The 17710-nt window shown below is 45.8% G+C and overlaps 1 long non-coding RNA gene across 1 annotated transcript in view; it reads right to left on the bottom strand.

Annotated features, from left to right (window-relative positions):
* Nucleotides 1-2098: 2098 nt before the first annotated feature.
* The window catches only part of LOC308483351, a 40076-nt gene continuing 24464 nt past the window's right edge, over nt 2099-17710 (bottom strand). Inside the window, exon 4 of the long non-coding RNA XR_013989646.1 lies at nt 2099-2440. This is a non-coding gene — a long non-coding RNA (uncharacterized lncRNA). The remainder of the gene's footprint in view (nt 2441-17710) is intronic.

Raw genomic sequence — 17710 nt, forward strand, 5'->3', positions numbered from 1 at the left:
GCATAGCATCCTTTATGGACAGAGAGTGTGCTAGAATATTAGTGGGCAGACACTGCTTGTTGGAAGAATTTGCTTTTTGTACCAGAATTCCAAGCATAAGAGCCAACTCCGGGGGGCTGTGGGTGCTTGGGAGGCTGGGCACCCACAAAGTCAATGGGGAAAGCTGGCAGGTGGCAGTGGCACTGCCTCCAAGTTCAGCTCCACCCTCTGCAGCCAGCCAGCAAGGCACCCTCCCCATGGAAAAGGGTGCCTCGCTGGCTGCGGAAAGGAGGAGGAAGAGGAGCTGCCACCACCGCAACACAGACGTGAGATGTCACAAGCACATGCCTGCACATCACACGTGTGACGGTCACCCACAATCCATGAGAGATGGCACCATTGATTCCAAGATCCACTAACCAGAGGCAGGGGCAAAAGACATATACTTAGATTTAAAGAGCAGAGTGCCTCTGAGCATATACTAAGCAGAGGAATTTCTTTTGTAGACTGGAACTGAATTCACACGGTCCTTTTGCACAACAGCCCACTCCTTCTGGATAAAGGTAAAGGTAAAGGTACCCCTGCCCGTACGGGCCAGTCGTGTCCAACTCTAGGGTTGTGCACCCATCTCACTTAAGAGGCCGGGGGCCAGCACTGTCCGCAGACACTTCCGGGTCACGTGGCCAGCGTGACAAGCTGCATCTGGCAAGCCAGCGCAGCACACGGAAACGCCGTTTACCTTCCCGCTAGTAAGCGGTCCCTATTTATCTACTTGCACCCGGGGGTGCTTTCGAACTGCTAGGTTGGCTCCTTTCGAACTCCTTCTGGATAGCTTTCTTCATTTCAGCCACCTGATTTAGCTGGAGATAGTCATTTTCTTGTGACTGTTGTTAAACAGCAACTGGGAGTCTAAAAGCCTTGTCAGTCTTCTGCAAATCAGCCAGAGATCCACCAAAAGATATTAGTCTACTTTTGCGCATCCCTGAACTAGAAAACCCACTCATCCTTGGCAAATGAGTCGACTGTGGCTACGTGCACTCCATACATTTAAAGCACCATGAGAATTCTGGGAGATATAATTTGTTAAAGGTGCTGGGAATAGTTAGGAGACCCCCGTTCTCCTCCTAGCTGTTTAAGAATAAAACCCATTTTCCCAGGAAAATCTGAAAATTGTTGCTCTGTGGGTTGAAAGGGGGCCTCTGAACAACTCTCAGCACCCTTAACAAACTATAGCTTCCACAATCCAGTTAAAAGTGGTGCAATAGCGCTTTAAGCATAAGGTGTGAATGTGATCTTTGAAAGGGTCCACTGGAGGTAGGTATGCCTGTAAAATATGGTCCTAGCAGAGAAAGGAGTGTTCAGTTTGTGTTTGTCTGTCATCTGAGCCATGAACTGGATGGCCTTAAGAGGATGTAGATAGACAGACGAAAAGATAGAAAGACAGATAGATTCAGATATCTCTCACACACACTATTTCTCCTTGCCTCTGTTCCCTATTTGTGCACAATAACTCAGACCTCTTTACTGGTGACTCAGGAATGCACACAGACTGGCACTTCTCCATGTGACCAGCAACAGGAAGGCAGGCACAGAGCAGGTGGCCTTGTCCACACAGTGGCACTCTGTGACCCCACACTCTTTGGGCACACTACTTCTGTGGGTGCAAATGCTGGGACCTGGGAGGATCGCACCTAGTTTCAGCCTCTTCCTCCCCTCCAAGGGCCTCACTAGAAGGGGAGAAGAGTTCTGGCCTGGAGGTCCCCTAATTTGTAGAAGCAAGAGGTAACATTGGAAACATGTTTCTATTTGGAAACATGGCCAAGGTGTGGCCTCAAGGCACAGTGGGCCCCCACCTTGTCAAAACTAAGCAGGTCCAGATCTGATCAGTGGGTTAATGGGGGACTACCAGGAAATCACCTGTAGGTTGCCTTAATGGAAGAGAGATGAGACATAAAACATAAGAAAAATCACATTAGATTCCTTTGTTTATTTATTACTACACTTATATCCAGCCTTTCCTCCAACCAGCTTGAGGCAACATAGATGGTTTTTTTCACACACACATCAACTTATCTTCACAACAACCCTTTCATATAGGTTAGGTTGAGAGATAGTGGTTGGTGCAAGGTTGAGCTTCATGGCTATGTGGGGGATTTGAAGCTAGGCCTCCACAGGTTAACACTCAGGAGCTGGAAGCTCCCACACCTTGTGGTGTGAGGGAATGCACTTTGTGCCTGCTTGTAGATGCATTAATCTTTTCTGACTTCATGGGTTCCACAAATTAAGCTCTGCACAACCCTCAGTTCTTGTCCCAATTGCACTTGTCAGGGTGTCAGAAGTTTTCTGCATTGCATTTTGCATAGCCTCTCGAGAAAGTCTTGCATTTGTTAGGATCTGATCCAAACTGGCTGGCCACTGCTGTTCACCTCAGTGGTTGTCTGTTCCCTGTTCCCAGAATCAGCTGTAAAAAAGTTATTACTTTTATCTTATTCCTTCTCAAACCAGCATCCCACCCTTCATCAACGTTCCCAGAGCAGCTGTGCTGATTCCTCCCTGAGCACCACCTCCCTACTCTGGACTCTCTTGTGGACATGAGTTGACATACTGTACAACAAGTATAATAATGATCATGACATAGTGGGTGTTATCTAGGTAAATGATTTTAAAAAACAACAGCAACCTACAGTTTTCAATAAATAAAATGAATGTTGAAACATTTCAGGGAACGTGCCTCCAGCACAGCTATATCTCCATGGCTGACATGTAGCCAAGATACATTATGAACTGGGCTCTAGGGAAATTAAACAAGAGGCAGTGGAAAGTGGAATAAATCTTCCCCTTTAAAACATCAGGGTGTTCCCACCTAGCCTACCAATCAGAGAATCCATTTTCCAGGGGCCCAAATACACCCCTTTGCGAGCAGCCCTTTTTTAAACCAAATTGCTCAAATTATCTCTTCGTGGCTTCTGGCCACATTTGCAACATGTGGGTGGGAAAGCTGTCACGTAAGGGGGGGAATATTCAACAGAAAAGGGAAAAAAACTTTGCAGAAACAGCTGAGTCATTCCTTAGCAGTTAAGATAGATTCAGCTCCATGATGGGTAAGAGGCCATTGGGTCATGTCTGGCTTCAGTCCCACTATTTCTGCTGCCACCAGGTCATATTAAGAATTGTGAGTAGGAATTAAGCTCACAATGCCATCTTTTTCTCTTGAGGGTTGACCTCGTTTTGCACATGTGTGACTTTAACTGAAAGTGCCAGATTGAATATAGTGAACTCCTTTTGCTATTATTACACAGTATGAAAAATAGCAAGAGTAGCCTCCTCCTCCGCTGCCCATTCTATCAACTTACCCCTCTTTGTTCTGGACATTTCTTCTCACACACCATAGTTTGGAAACCAACAGTATCAGTAGATGCTGGGCAATGTCTTCCCCAGATGGGTTGCAGTTCCCAGAGTAAAAAGGTAAAGGTACCCCTGCCCGTACGGGCCAGTCGTGTCCGACTCTAGGGTTGTACGCCCATCTCACTTAAGAGGCCGGGGGCCAGCGCTGTCCGGAGACACTTCCGGGTCACGTGGCCAGCGTGACAAAGCTGCAGCTGGCGAGCCAGCACCAGCACAGCACACGGAAACACCGTTTACCTTCCCGCTATAAAACGGTACCTATTTATCTACTTGCACTTAGGGGTGCTTTCAAACTGCTAGGTGGGCAGGAGCTGGGACCGAACGACAGGAGCTCACCCCGCCGCGGGGGTTCGAACCGCCGACCTTGTGATCAGCAAGTCCTAGGCACTGAGGTTTTATCCACAGCACCACCCGCATCCCAGAGTACCTGAATGCTAAAGTCTATCCCCTTCCCCAAGGCAAAGGTTAGCTGGCTGCAAGAGAATGAAAGCTCTTCAAGTCTGCTGGTGGCACAAATGTGAAAGGAAGTGCAACCACTATAGAGGATGAGATCATGGTTTCTATAAGTGCCTTGGTAGTGTGGAGTAATGGATGCAAAGATTAAGTGCAGCTTTCTGAGCTAACACTAGCAGGCCCATGGCTACCTCTTAAGAACATATGAAGAGCCTGCTGGATCAAGCCAATGGCCCATTTAGTCTAGCACCCTGTTCTCACAGTGGCCAACCAGATGCCTGTGGGAAACCAGAGCACCAGACCACACTCCCCTCCTGTGGTTCCCAGCAACTGGTATTCAGAAGCATTGCTGCCTCTGGCTGTGCAGGCAAAGCATAACCATCATGGCTAGTAGCTGCCGATAGCCTTCTCCTCCATGGATTTGTCCAATCCTCCTTTAAAGCCATCCAGGTTGGTGGCCATCATTGCCTCCTGTGGGAATGAGTTCCACAGTTTAACTATCCACTGTGTCAAAAAGGACTTTCTTTTGTCTGTCCCGAATGTCCCAACTTTCAGCTTTATTAAAGCTTTCAAGTTCTAGTGTTATAAAGGAAGGAGAAAAACTTTTCCCTGTCCACTTTCTCCATGCCATGTATCATTTACAAACTTCTATTCTGTCACCACTTACTCGCTTTTCTCTAAACTTTCCCTTACTTCTGCTGCTGGGGAGATCTTCTGGTGGAAAAGGGGCCATATACCTGTGTAACCTTAGTCTACAGTGGTCTGGCGAGCAGAGAAAATGTAGCCAGTCGTTTCCCTTCTATTATTTTTAGGGTAGCCTAGTATTCTACCTTACAATAGAATGATCCTCTCTTTATAGGTAGAGGACAGTTCTCTTTTTGAGGGTGTAAAGGTAAAGGACCCCTGACAATTAAGTCCAATTGTGAATGACTCTGGGGTTGCGGCGCTCATCTTGCTTTACAGGCCAAGCAAGCCGGCGTTTGTCCGCAGACAGTTTTCCGGGTCATGTGGCCAGCATGACTAAGCCGCTTTTTGCGCAATGGAACACTGAAACCAGAGCAGCACACGGAAACACCGTTTACCTTCCCGCCGGAGCGGTACCTATTTATCTACTTTCACTTTTTTGCTTGCTTTTGAACTGCTAGGTTAGCAGGAGCTGGGACCAAGCAACGGGAGCTCACCCCATCATGGGGATTTGAATCGCTGACCTTCTGATCTGCAAGCCCAAGAGGCTCAGTGGTTTAGACCACAGTGCCACCCGCGTCCGTCTTTCTGGGGGTATCCTCTCTTATTTGAGGGGCTATCCAGTCCAAGCCTGATTTAAATATAAGGAACCATAAAACCCAGTGTGGTGTAGTGGTTCATGTGTCAAACTAGGACCTGAGAAACCTGGGTTCCAATCCTACTTGGCCACTGGGTTACTGCCTCTAAGCTTAACCTACCTCACAGGGTTGTTGTGGGGATTAAGTGAGGAGAGGCAGAACTATGATTTCCACCTTGAACTCCTTGGAGAAAAGGTAGAATATTAATTAATTAATTAAGCTGGATAGTTCAGTTGGTTAGAGCATGGTGCTGATAATGCCAAGGTTTCAGGTTTGATCTCTGTACAGGACAGCTGCATATTCCTGCATTGCAGGAGGTTGGACCGGATGATCCTTAGGGTCCCTTCCAAGTCTACAGTTCTAGGATTTTAACTGGGAGAGTAGGTGCAGCCTTGAAGCACTTTAGGGGGTTCCAGCTCCTATGACTGGACAGCAGATGGAGCAGGTGTTTCTTCCTTTCTATAGTGAGATGTATTTCTACTGAGATCAAAGTCATTATTTCTAACTTTGTAGTTATAAATGTAAATTAGCATGTGCAAATGTCATGCAGACCTGGATCACCTTTTGCCCTCTTTTTTTAGATGATGCATAAGTGGTTCCCTTAATAATTCTGCACGGAGGGGGGGTTGTCTCTTGGCAGAGAGAAGCCCTCTGCTCTTGAGCCCTCTCATCTCCAGATTGCCACCATCGATGTTTGCCTGCAGACATCTCCAGTTTGCCTTATAAATAGATGCTTGTCAAGATCCAGTTTTCACTCCACAGGCCAGCAATGCAGTTTCTGGGGAGCTCTTTCTTGCAGACTGTCTGGGGCCATGGAAGCACGTCTACTAACCAGTTATGAAGATCAAGGCAAATTAAAGGAACTGGCTCAGATGTTAATCACAGGGAAACTGCACACACATAACCAAAGGGAAAGGAAACTCTCTCCAGTAACCCCAGAGTCTAGATCAAATCCTCCACTCCAGGGCTTGCTTTCACTCAGGATTCACTGGAGGCCAGGGATCCTGAAACAATGCACTAAACAAGACAGCAATACCTCTGACTATGTGCAGAGGGTCTTCCTCTCTCCACTGAAGGTCAAACTTGATGAGAGATCTGCGAATAGGGTGATTTTGATTATTGATTTTTTTAAAAAAAATGTGAGTAGCTAAAGCACCCACAGCAGCTGGGTGTGTGTGTGTGAGAGAGAGATTTTGGTTCATGGCACTACCCTAAGTGACTTTAACCCTTTTCTCCCATCCTATTCTGCCACTTAAAGTTCACCTACACTTTACCCTGGTTGAAATTCTGGAGAGCTAGTACCAGTCAGAGCACAGGATGGATGGTGACAAACAGATTGAGGTTGAATCCTGACAAGAGAGAAGTACTGCTTGGGGGGGCAGGGTGTGGGTGTGTGTGGGGGACTTCCTGGTCCTGAATGGGGTAACTGTGCCTCTAAAGGACCAGGTATGCAGCCTCGGAGTCATTTTGGATTCACAGCTGTCCATGGAGGCACAGATCAATTCTGTGTCCAGGGCAACTGTCTACCAGCTCCATCTGGTATGTCAGCTGACAACTTACTTGCCCGTAGACTGTTTCACCAGAGTGGTACATGTTCTGGTTATCTCCCGCTTGGACTATTGCAATGTGTTCTACATGCGGCTACCTTTGAAGGCGGCTCATAAACTACAACTAATCCAGAATGCAGCAGCTAGACTGGTGACTGGGAGTGACCGCCAGGACCATATAACACTGACCAGACTAAGGGATCTTCACTGGCTCCCAGTACATTTCTGAGCACAATTCAAAGTGTTGGTGCTGACCTTTAAAGCCCTAAATGGCCTTGGCCTAGAATATCTGAAGAAGTATCTCCACCCCTATCATTCAGCCTGGACACGGTGGTTCTCCTCTGAGGGTCTTCTGGCGGTTCCCTCACTGCAAGAAGTGAAGTTACAGGAAACCAGGTAGAGGGCCTTCTTGGCAGTGGCACCCTCCCTGTGGAACACCCTCCCATCAGATGTCAAGAAGATAAAGAACTTGCAACTTTTAGAAGACATCTGAAGGCAGCCCTGTATTGGGAAATTTTCAATGTTTGATGTTTTATTATGTTTTTATATATACTGGAAGCCTCCCAGAGTGGCTGGGGAAACCCAATCAAATGTTTGTCATTTTCTTATAGAATCATAGAATTGTAGGGTTGGAAGGGACCACAAGGATCACGGGTAGGGTATAAATAATAAAATTATTATTATTAGTATTTTCACCAACCTCACAGATGCCCCGAACACCTTATTGGCTAAACAAGCCTTTGTATCATTACAAAATAATACTACTTGGCATAAAAACCTACGAGATATCCTATCCAGATACAATCTACCTGAGTTTAATACCCTCAAATTGTGGAGCCCTGATAAAGTTCGGGAATGGATCTTTGAAAAAGACGCCTTTTTGGACTCCACAAAGATAAAAAACTCTGGGTTTTCCTACTGGTTTCCCCGCGTAAAAGCAGTCAAAATCTGTGCCAACTACTTGGTGGAGATCACTGATCCCACCCTTCGGAGAGCTTTCACTATGGCACGGTTTCAAACACTGCCAACTGCATATCTGACCGGTAGATTCACAAAAACCCCAGTAGAACATCGTTTATGCCCTTGCCTTATGAAAATTAAAGAGGATCTTACACATTACCTCCTCTATTGCCCCATCTACTCGGGCTTTAGAGACGCATTGCTGCAAATTATACCCAACTCTATAACCAATCCTGAAGATAGAGTAAAATTTTTGTTAGTTGATGCAAACCCACGTATTACCCATGTGGTAGCGGTTTTTGTGATGAAGGCCATGAAAGCCAGGGAAAGATTTATGGATGACAATGTAAAGACCCCTTCATCGTCTGTTTAACTCGTTGCTTGTTTTCCCTCTCTTTCTATTTTGTGGGATGAAGGTTTTGTTGGCGTAGTATGTAATGAATTTTAATATTTTTTAACTATTGTTGTGTTGATGTTTGTGTACAGGCATGGTCCTCACAATAAACGGATTTGACTTTGATTATTAGTAGTAGTAGTAGTCCATATGGGTCGGTCTGGACGATACCTGCGGGTCCCTTCCAAACCTGTGATCCTGTATCTGTGTGGTTATAATCTTTAAGAGGAAACCTGATGAAAATCGAGGTGATTTTAATCTGTTTTAGTATTTTAACTTACGTATGTTTTAAAGTATGGCTGTAATTTTTTCTTGTTTTATGTTTTTGTAAACCACTTTGAGAGTCCTTTTAAAAAATTGCTTTCAATCAAGCAGTATATAAATTTCATGAAATAAATAAATAAAACCAGCCAGACCAGTACCTTTGTTAAGACAGCAGCCTTAGCTGGCCAGTTAAGTATTGACATTTACATGTCCAAAGAGGTTGCCCTGTTGCCATAGAAACAAACAGGTGGGCCTTTTCTCACCTCACCTAGCTGGATGCCACAACATCCTAGGCTTGAGAACAATAGGCTTGCGGGCGTGTATGATAGAGTTTCAGCTGCTGCAGGGAGCTGGAGGCACAGAGGCTTCTTTTGCTCTGTGCTGGACCCAAATCTGTGGCTTGGAGACTTCCCTGGAACCTAATGGGGAGGCAAGATCTGTGAAGTGCTAATGCTGTGAGCCCTTCCATCCTCTGCTCAGGTTATATATATGTGTGTGTGTGTGTAAATAAAACCATCTATCAAAAAGACCCTACACACTGATCTTCATTCCAAGGAAACAAAGCCCATGGTAAGTGCAGGAACCCCTGGAAACTGCTGCCATTTGGCGCCTGGAGCTTGCAACATGTCTGTGCTCAATGAACTGGTGCTTTGAATCAGTATGAGTCCACTTCCTGTGCTCCCAGTTCAGAGTGGCTGGCTGCAAAGTGCCTAAGAAAAGCCTGCTGGATCAGGCCACCATCCTGTTCTCACTGTGGTCAACCAGATGCCTCAGTGGGAGATCAGCAAGCAAGACTTGAGCAATACCAGCAACTAGTATTCAGAAGCATTGCTGCTTCCAACTGGTGGCAGCACAGCTTAGCCATCATGACTAGTAGCCAGCAATAGCCCTCTTCTAGATGAATTTGTCTATCCTCTTGTGGGAGTGAGTTCCATAGCTGAACTCTGTACTGCAGCAGTACACAAATCGGGAGCTGCCTAATACTAGCCTGATGGCTGCTCCCTAATCCCAAGAAACCTCAGTCAGCCTTTGCTAATCTGGTGGCCGCCAGATCTCACCAGCCCCATAGCCAGCACAATCTTTGGGAGTTGTAGCTCAAAACATCTGGAGGGCACCAGGTTGGTGAAGGCTGATCCTCAGGCTACTCACCCATATCTAGATTTAGTCAGCTCGAGGAGGTTTGACTACTCCCTAACCCCAAACCCCTTGTGTCTCAGAAATTAAGCAGGGTGTACAGCCATTTAAACCACCAGGTTTCCCGTGCAGAGTCCATAGAAGCAGATATCAGCAAAGGAACAATACCTCGCACCCTTCTTTCTAGGCATTTTGGTGCAGAAAGTGCTGCTTTAAACCTGCCGCAGCATCAGCGACGTAGCGTGGGTTGTCAGCACCCGGGGCAAGGCAAGTAATTTGCGCCCCCTAACCCCTAACCTGCCGCCGCTGCCAGCTTCTTCTTGCTGCTGCCTGGGCTGGGCTGGTGTAGTTCTCTCCCGCGCTCAGCGCTGCGCTGGGCGGCCGCTGCACTGTCCCTCCCCCAGATAGTCCCTCGCTCTCTCTCCGCACCGCACGCCTGGCACCCACCCCCTCCACAGTGGGCGGCGACCCAGCGGCTCGGATCGGATTCGCACAGCCAGCACTGCAGTGAGAGAGAGTGAGTGAGCCAGGTAGGGGCAGAGAGCTGCGAGTGCGAGCGCGCCCCCCCCAGATGTTGCACCCGGTGCGGCCGGCCCCCCCTGCACCCCCCTGCACCCCCCACGCTACGCCACTGCACAGCATCCACAGTGGGCAGAAGTCATGTGAATTGATGCACAATTCTGGATGAAGTGTTGCAAATGACGTCTCACCTGGGTGAAGTGGAGTCAGCTGCCTTGTTTGTTTACACGTTCTTAGGTTGCAATTTATAACCCACCAAATCACCCTAAGCACACATTCCCTTGGCAGCTAACAGTAAACAATATAGTATTACCATAAAAACTACTATAACAGCAATAAAACCCATAATGGCAATGCATATTAGGTATAAAACATTAAAATTACACATGTAGAGCTGCAAAATATGTTTTGTAGAGCTTGCGGTTTGTGTATTTTGCTACTTTTTCTGTTCCATTCTATATGGAAGGGAAAGAGGAGGAAATTGGTCTTCTTTTTGTCTTCCCTTCCCTTTCCTGTCCCTAATTCCTGCTTCTTGCCCAGAACCACTGAAGGAGGAGAAGGGACAGAGAATCAGCCATCCCTTGCCAGAATCTAGAATGGCATGTCTAAATCCAGTGCCTCCTCTGAGCAGAGTTGCTCTCTATTCCACCCATCTGCAGTGACTTCTTCCAAGCCCACACCCCTTCCACTGTTTGTTGCAACCAGGACATCTGCATGTTTAGCAACAATCTAAATCTTCTGCTACACTCTTGGACAGGAATCAGAAGTAAGCAGTGGGCCCCATAGCTAAGACCAAGCTGTGGTGAGAGAGCCTGGTCTGGTACGCTAAAGTTTTGTTTGTTTGCTTGCTTGCTTGCTTGCTTGCTACCTTGCTACCTTGCTTAGTTAGTTAGTGCATTTATATATTTATTCAACAAGGAGCTCGATTTGGCATACTCCAACAACAAACCATTGCAGTAGGCTGAGAGGCAGAGTCTGGCCTACTGCCACTTGTTCCTTTGGAGACAAGCAATGTTCTCGACTTGTGAACACTATTGTAGAGGGTGTTGGTACCCTCAATATTATGTAGACAATAACTCCCTTGATCACCTGCCAGCAATGGCTGTTGGCTGGAGCTGATAGTTATAGTGCAAAACAATTGGAGGCTGCTAAATGAGCATGAGTCCTGCTGGACCAGACCAGTGGCCCATCCAGTCCCCTATCCTAGTCTCACAAAAATGCCTGAATGGGAATCCCAAAAGAAGGACCTGAGTGCAAGAGCCCTCTCTCCTCCTGTGCCTTCCAGCAACTGGTATTCAGAAGCATTGCTCCCTCTGACCATGGAGCCAGCGCACAGCCATCATGGCTTGTATCCATGGATAGCCTTTTCTTCCATGAATTTGTCCAGTCCTCTTTTAAAGCCACTCAAGTTGAAAGCCATCCCTGCTCCTGTGGAAATAAGTTCCACAGTTTAACTATATGTGGAGGGAAGAAGGGCTTTTTAAAAATCTGAATCTTCCAACATTCAGCTTCATTGGATGTCTGTGAGTTCTAGTGCTAAGAGAAGGGTGGAAACCTTTCTCTAATGCATTCTTTTTTTTCAGCTTCTGTTATGTCACCTCTCAGTTGTCTTTTCTCTAAACTAAGCTTGGCAAAGGCTGCATCCGTTGGCCTTGCTTTGTTCTCCCCCACCCTCTTTGCCATGCACATGTGCATAAAACAGGAAAGGGCAGCAAGCGCAGCAGCAGCTGCTTGCATGGATGGTTTGCAAAAATGCATGCAAACACAATTTTTTGTGCCCAACGAGAAAGGAGGAAGCGAGGAGGAACTGGAGCACAGTGAAACCTCTGGCTGCAGAGCAAGAGCAGCAGAGTGGAGTCACTCTGACTCTGTGGGCTGAACTTGTTGACACCACCCTTTTCCCACTCTTTGTTTGTAAACCACCCCCCTCCTCATAATATAGATTGGTAGGTGGAAAGATAGACACATATTTTATTTATTTTGTAAAAATGTATATACCGCTTGATTGTAGAAAACCTCAGAGCAGTTTACAAAAAGAATAAAAGAGCAAGGTTAACATTCAAAGATATTTTTAAAAAGCAATAAACTAAAACTCATCACCATTTTACACATCTGGGTAGGCTTTAAAAAAAAAATTATTCTAGCAGGCTCCGAGAAGAGTACCGTGAAGACACCTGCCTGATGTCAATTGGCAAGGAGTTTCAGAGTGTAGGTGCTGCCACACTAACAGATTGATTTCTTACAAATGCAGTGTGGATATTATGTGCTACCTGTAACAGTGCCAAACCCACAGATTGAAGCAGTTGGGAGGGCATATATTTGTTGTTGTTTAGTCGTTTAGTCGTGTCCGACTCTTCGTGACCCCATGGACCAGAGCACGCCAGGCACTTCTGTCTTCCACTGCCTCCTGCAGTTTGGTCAAACTCATGCTGGTAGCTTCGAGAACCATCTAGTCCTCTGTCATCCCCTTCTCCTTGTGCCCTCAATCTTCCCCAACATCAGGGTCTTTTCCAGGGAGTCTTCTCTTCTCGTGAGGTGGCCAAAGTATTGGAGCCTCAGCTTCACGATCTGTCTTTTCCTTAAGAGTGGATACGTTTGAACTTCTTGCAGTCCATGGGACTCTCAAGAGTCTCCTCCAGCACCATAATTCAAAAGCATCAATTCTTCAGCGATCAGCCTTCTTTATTGTCCAGCTCTCACTTCCATATATCACTACTGGGAAAACCATAGCTTTAACTATACGGACCTTGGTCGGCAAGGTGATGTCTCAGCTTTTTAAGATGCTGTCTAGGTTTGTCATTGCATAGATAGATAGATAGATAGATAGATAGATAGATGATAGATAGAGAGATAGATAGATGCACACTAAGAGCAATACGACAACTTTCTCTTCCTTGGTGCAGTACTAATCAGTCTTCTCTCCTATGGAACTAGAACAAGTGGAGTGAATAATCCAAGCATGAGAGGAGAAAAACCAGGAGGTAGTCTGTTCCACTGTCAAACAGCTCTTACCACAAAGAAAGTTCTTCCTAAAGTTGAATTGGAATCTCCTTTTTTGTTATTTGAATTTGTTGGTTTGGTCCTACCCTCCAGAGCAGCAGAAAACAGGAAAACTGTTTATTTTCAAGCTTCCATTAATGAAATTCTGTCTGGTGTAACATATGTCAAAGAAACAATTTCATGCTCTTATCAAACTCCAGGAGGTGAGGAAGGCAGATATATTCCCTCTCCTGGAGGTACAGAAGATATACATGGTATGTACTTGTGTGTTTATTTGCTAGGAAGGGCCAACGGGAGCAGCAGTCCAAAACTTCTGGAGAGCACCAGGTTGATGAAGGCTGGCTACTAGCTATGAGGTAGTCCATTTGATATCTGTTTTTGCCTCAGGTTTGGAATCAGCTTCTTCTTCCCCTGACCTGGCAAAAGCTCTCTGGCTTCACCCTCTGACTCACCCTGCTCAGATATTTGCAAAGCCACAAGCTGGCAATGTGGGGGGCATCCACCAGAACTCTTTCCTCAAAAGACAGCAAGATTAGCAAAAATGCACAGGATAAACATAAACATTTGGATGGCAAGGACTATTTGACAGCGGAACGGACAACCTCAGAAGGTGGTGGAGTCTCCTTCATTGAAGGCTTTTAAGCAGAGGTTGGATGGTCAGCTGTCAGGGATTATTGAGCTGTGATTCCTGCACTGTGGGGGTTGGATTAGATGACCCCTAGGTCCCTTCCAGCTCTAAAATTCTGTGATTCTTTGATTCTATGTATAACTGAGGGTGCTGCCAGACAGCAGACTTGGCACAACTCAGGCAGGCATTAAAAGGTCATATGTTTGGGGTTCGCCTAAACAAGTAATGTTTTAGAGCTGGGGTGGGGCAGCGGCATTCACATAATGCTTAGCCCTGCTTGTTCAGTCCTTCCTATATTGATAAAACAGGGTCCCAGGGTTTCTATCCATGTTCAAAAGCATATGAGTAAAAAAACCCAACCTCTGCAGGTCTTCCTACTCAGCAAAGGACAGTTGGTCTGATGCACAGAAAGATGGGTGTGTAGGGAAATGTTGGATATGGGGGCCTGCCCCTCTTTTTTTAAAAAAAATGATGCACTCAGACAAATGCCTGAAATGGACCAGGGTGAGAAACAAAAGAATCCTTGACAGATGGCCCTCTAACCTCTGCTTAAAAACCTCCAACAAAGAGGAGTCCCAAGGTAGTCTGTTCCACTGCTGAACAGCTCTTACTGTCAGAAAGTCCTTCCTGAGGTTTCATCAGAATCTTCTTTCTGGTCATTTGAATCCACTGGTTTGGGTCCTCCACTCTGGAGCAGCAGAAAACATGCTTGCTCCATCTTCCATGGGGCAGTCCTTCAGATATTCACTGGTTTAGACCCCTCCTCCCTTCACCCTCCTCCACTTGAACGAGTCAAACTGGCAAGGGGGTGACTCTCTGGTGACCTCTCGTTTTATTGGCAAGACTTTTACTCTGGGCCGAAGATTGCAGAGGGAGTGTCAAGGTTAGTGGGGAGGAGCCTGAACCAGCCAGTCTCCCTCCAATCCTCTTGCCTTGGATTTTTATTTTTTAATTAAGTTGGCAGCCTGGATCCTCAGGGAGACCAGCTGGCTGCCATGCAAGCCAAATAAGATAGGGATGACGCTGGCTGAAAACGCAAATCAGGCACCAGCTACTCCCCCAGCATCCACCCCTTGTGAGGCAAAGGGCTTGTTTTGGGGTGGTTGGTTTTTTTTGCTGCAAACAGGAGACATCCATGCTTGGACTCCCCCCCCCCCCCCGCCACCATCACTCCTGATTTTCCAGCTCTGTGCTAATCACTGGGCTCAGCCTTGCACCTGGGCATTGGCCCCGTCTGGGAAGGTGGCATCACCCAGCCACCGAGGGAAGCTGAGAAAGACCAGTATCTTTAGTCATAAATATGAAAAACAAGAAAAACTTGAATCCGGGCTGCACAGTGGAGGTGGGGGTGCGAGTAGGAAGAGGCAGACAAGCCGTGGCAAGCAGTGAGCATCACCCAAAAGGGAGAGAGGGCTGGGAGGGAGGACCCAGGTCAGATCAGGAAGCAGGAGCCCTGGGTGCTTCGGAAAGGGGATTTGCAAGCAGCAGCCCTGGGTTGCTTTCCCCTCCCTTCCCTGATAATGCCAGATCTGGGGGGAGGGGCGACAAGACTTCTCCTACTTCCTGGGAGGGGGCAAGTTGACTCTCCAAGGCTGTTCTCAGCCAGGGCCCTGGTTCAGCACCAAATGACAGCCTAGCAATGAATAATTAGTTGTGATTTCTGAATTGTAGGGGGTTGGACTAGATGACCCTTGGGGTCCCTTCCAACTCTATCATTCTATGTTTCTATAAGCCTCAGGAGCCTGGGACCTGGCTTCATTTCCCCACTAACTCTGACAGGTAACCAGAGATGAGTAAACCTGTCAGTTTCTTATTTTTCCGTTCACCACATTTCTACAACAATTTGCCATGAAAAAAAGGTCCTCACCACGATTTGCCTGCATGTTAGTGCACATTTCTGCTAACATTGATTGATTGATTTAACAGGGTGAAACCTGACAGGAGTAAACATGGACTACTGGTATCAAATTGTTTGGGAAACAGCCTTACTAGAAAAGTTAACCAATAGACTGAAACTGACACAGGGACAAATAGAAGTGGACACCTTCACTTTAGTATGGCTCCCCTTTATCACATCCACAGCCCAAAAAGACAACAAGAAGAATCCCCCGACAGCATAAGAATCAATATGGTTCCTGTGGCATAGAGGAATGTTTTCTGATCTTCTCTTGCTATACCTATGTCCGTTATCCCTAGCAGAAAAGCTTCTGTATTTTTCATAAAGTTATACTTAAACATTTTTTTAAGCTCGTCATACACTGTGTTCCAGAAGCTTTTGATTTTTTCACAGGTCCAGCAAACATGTATAAGCAAGGATCCGATTTGCTAAAAACTGAAAAAAAAGAAACTGTGCCAACAAAAAAGGAATGGCAAGATAAACTGTTACGAGTATACTGAACTGGCTAGATTAACAGAGGCAATTAGAGATCACACTAGACAAGAGTTTCAAAAAGCACGGGGGAAATGCAGAGAATACGTCACAAAACAGTGCCCTAAAACACATATCTGGATTTGTTTCGATTAATGTCTGCAGGAGACTTTATGGATATTTAAGTTATAATTAGAAAAGTCTTAATAATTATTCATAAAGGAAAGAGTTTATAAGAAGTAAATAAGGAGGCCAGATACAGGATAAAGGAAGTCTTTTATTTGGTTGTTTGTATTGTTGTATGTTATGCTCACTGTATGTTATGTTCACATTTAATGAGGGTAGATTTGTGTATTGGGGTGGGGGTTGTGTTATGTTGTAAATAAAATTCCAATAAAAATAAAAATATTAAAAGAATCAATATGGCTAACTTGACCCCCCACACACACATGAACAAATCTCACTGCAGCCAACCAAAGACAACCAGCCATGCCCTAGGCCACTCTAACCTCTCTCACTACCAAGGAAATATAACAAGTGAATAGAAAGAGAACCTACCCAAGTGATGCTGACACTAAACCCCACACATACGTTAAGTAAAAGAATATAAGCTTTACCACCCCACCCCCTCTCCCCCCTCTTTTATTCTATTGCATATAACACTAATGTCTCACAACAAATGTAACAGATCTGTAGAAAACACAACCTGAAAAAGAAACAATGTGCATACTTTTGTAAACTAAGAAAATCTTTAATAAAAATTATTTTTAAAAAAACAACAGGGTGTGTGCCCCACCAAATTGCAACTAAAACTTCAACATGGTTTACAAAAAAATATAAAATATCCAAGGATAGATTGTTTTCAATATCAAAGGCTGGCTGCCAATATACACATTTTTGTATGTTGTTTTGTCTAATATACACATTTTTGCAAGCAACTTCCCCTGTAATAATGCATTTTTGTATGACATTTTCACAAATGCTTTAATGCACCCTAATGTGTGCCCCATTTTTTTAGTGGTAGGACTGCATCACAAGAGACGGGCAGACTTACAACAACTGCTGGGTTTCAGTTCATGTGTTGTTTTGGGAAATGCTAATTATGTAGGTTTGCATCAAAAGGTGAACTGTTTGAATTTCTCCTTCATCCCTGGTCCCTACAGCTCTCCCTCTTTTATATTTGCTCTGGACTTAGACCATTCAGCCCTTCAAGAAAGAGGAGTGTCCTCTATAAATCAGGGCAAATGGCCACCCTAGCCATGCATTTACCAAGAGGGTCTTGCTTTGGTTTTCCTCCTCCCCTAAGAATGGGTTGTCCTTGACCACTTTCTCTGCCATGAGCAGAATGCTGAGGACCATTGAGAAAGCATGTGATGGTTCATGAAATGCTGCTTTCCGCTCATACTGAATAAAGTGAGTCGTTCCTGCCCCCAGTGAAAAAAACCCACAGCGGAAGATGCACGTGATGCAACAGCACTTTCTGGCTGTGACTGTGTGTCAGGGCCTTTACACCCACTTCATCAGCCCACAAGAATCCTTACTTGCCTGTGGGAGTCATTTAGGGGCCAAAGAAGGAAAGCAAACAGCAACCCCGGAGGATTTATTCTTACTTGGCTCCAGCAACCGGGCAAGTGAATGTTCACAGGCCTATTGTAAATCCAAAAGCCATGGGCTGCTGGTTTAGGAGACATGTTCTCATTCAACTCTCCCAAGATGTTTTGAAATCAGAAAGGATAC

Source organism: Podarcis pityusensis, assembly GCF_964106645.2.
Source record: "Podarcis pityusensis genome assembly, chromosome: 8".
NCBI lineage: Eukaryota > Metazoa > Chordata > Lepidosauria > Squamata > Lacertidae > Podarcis > Podarcis pityusensis.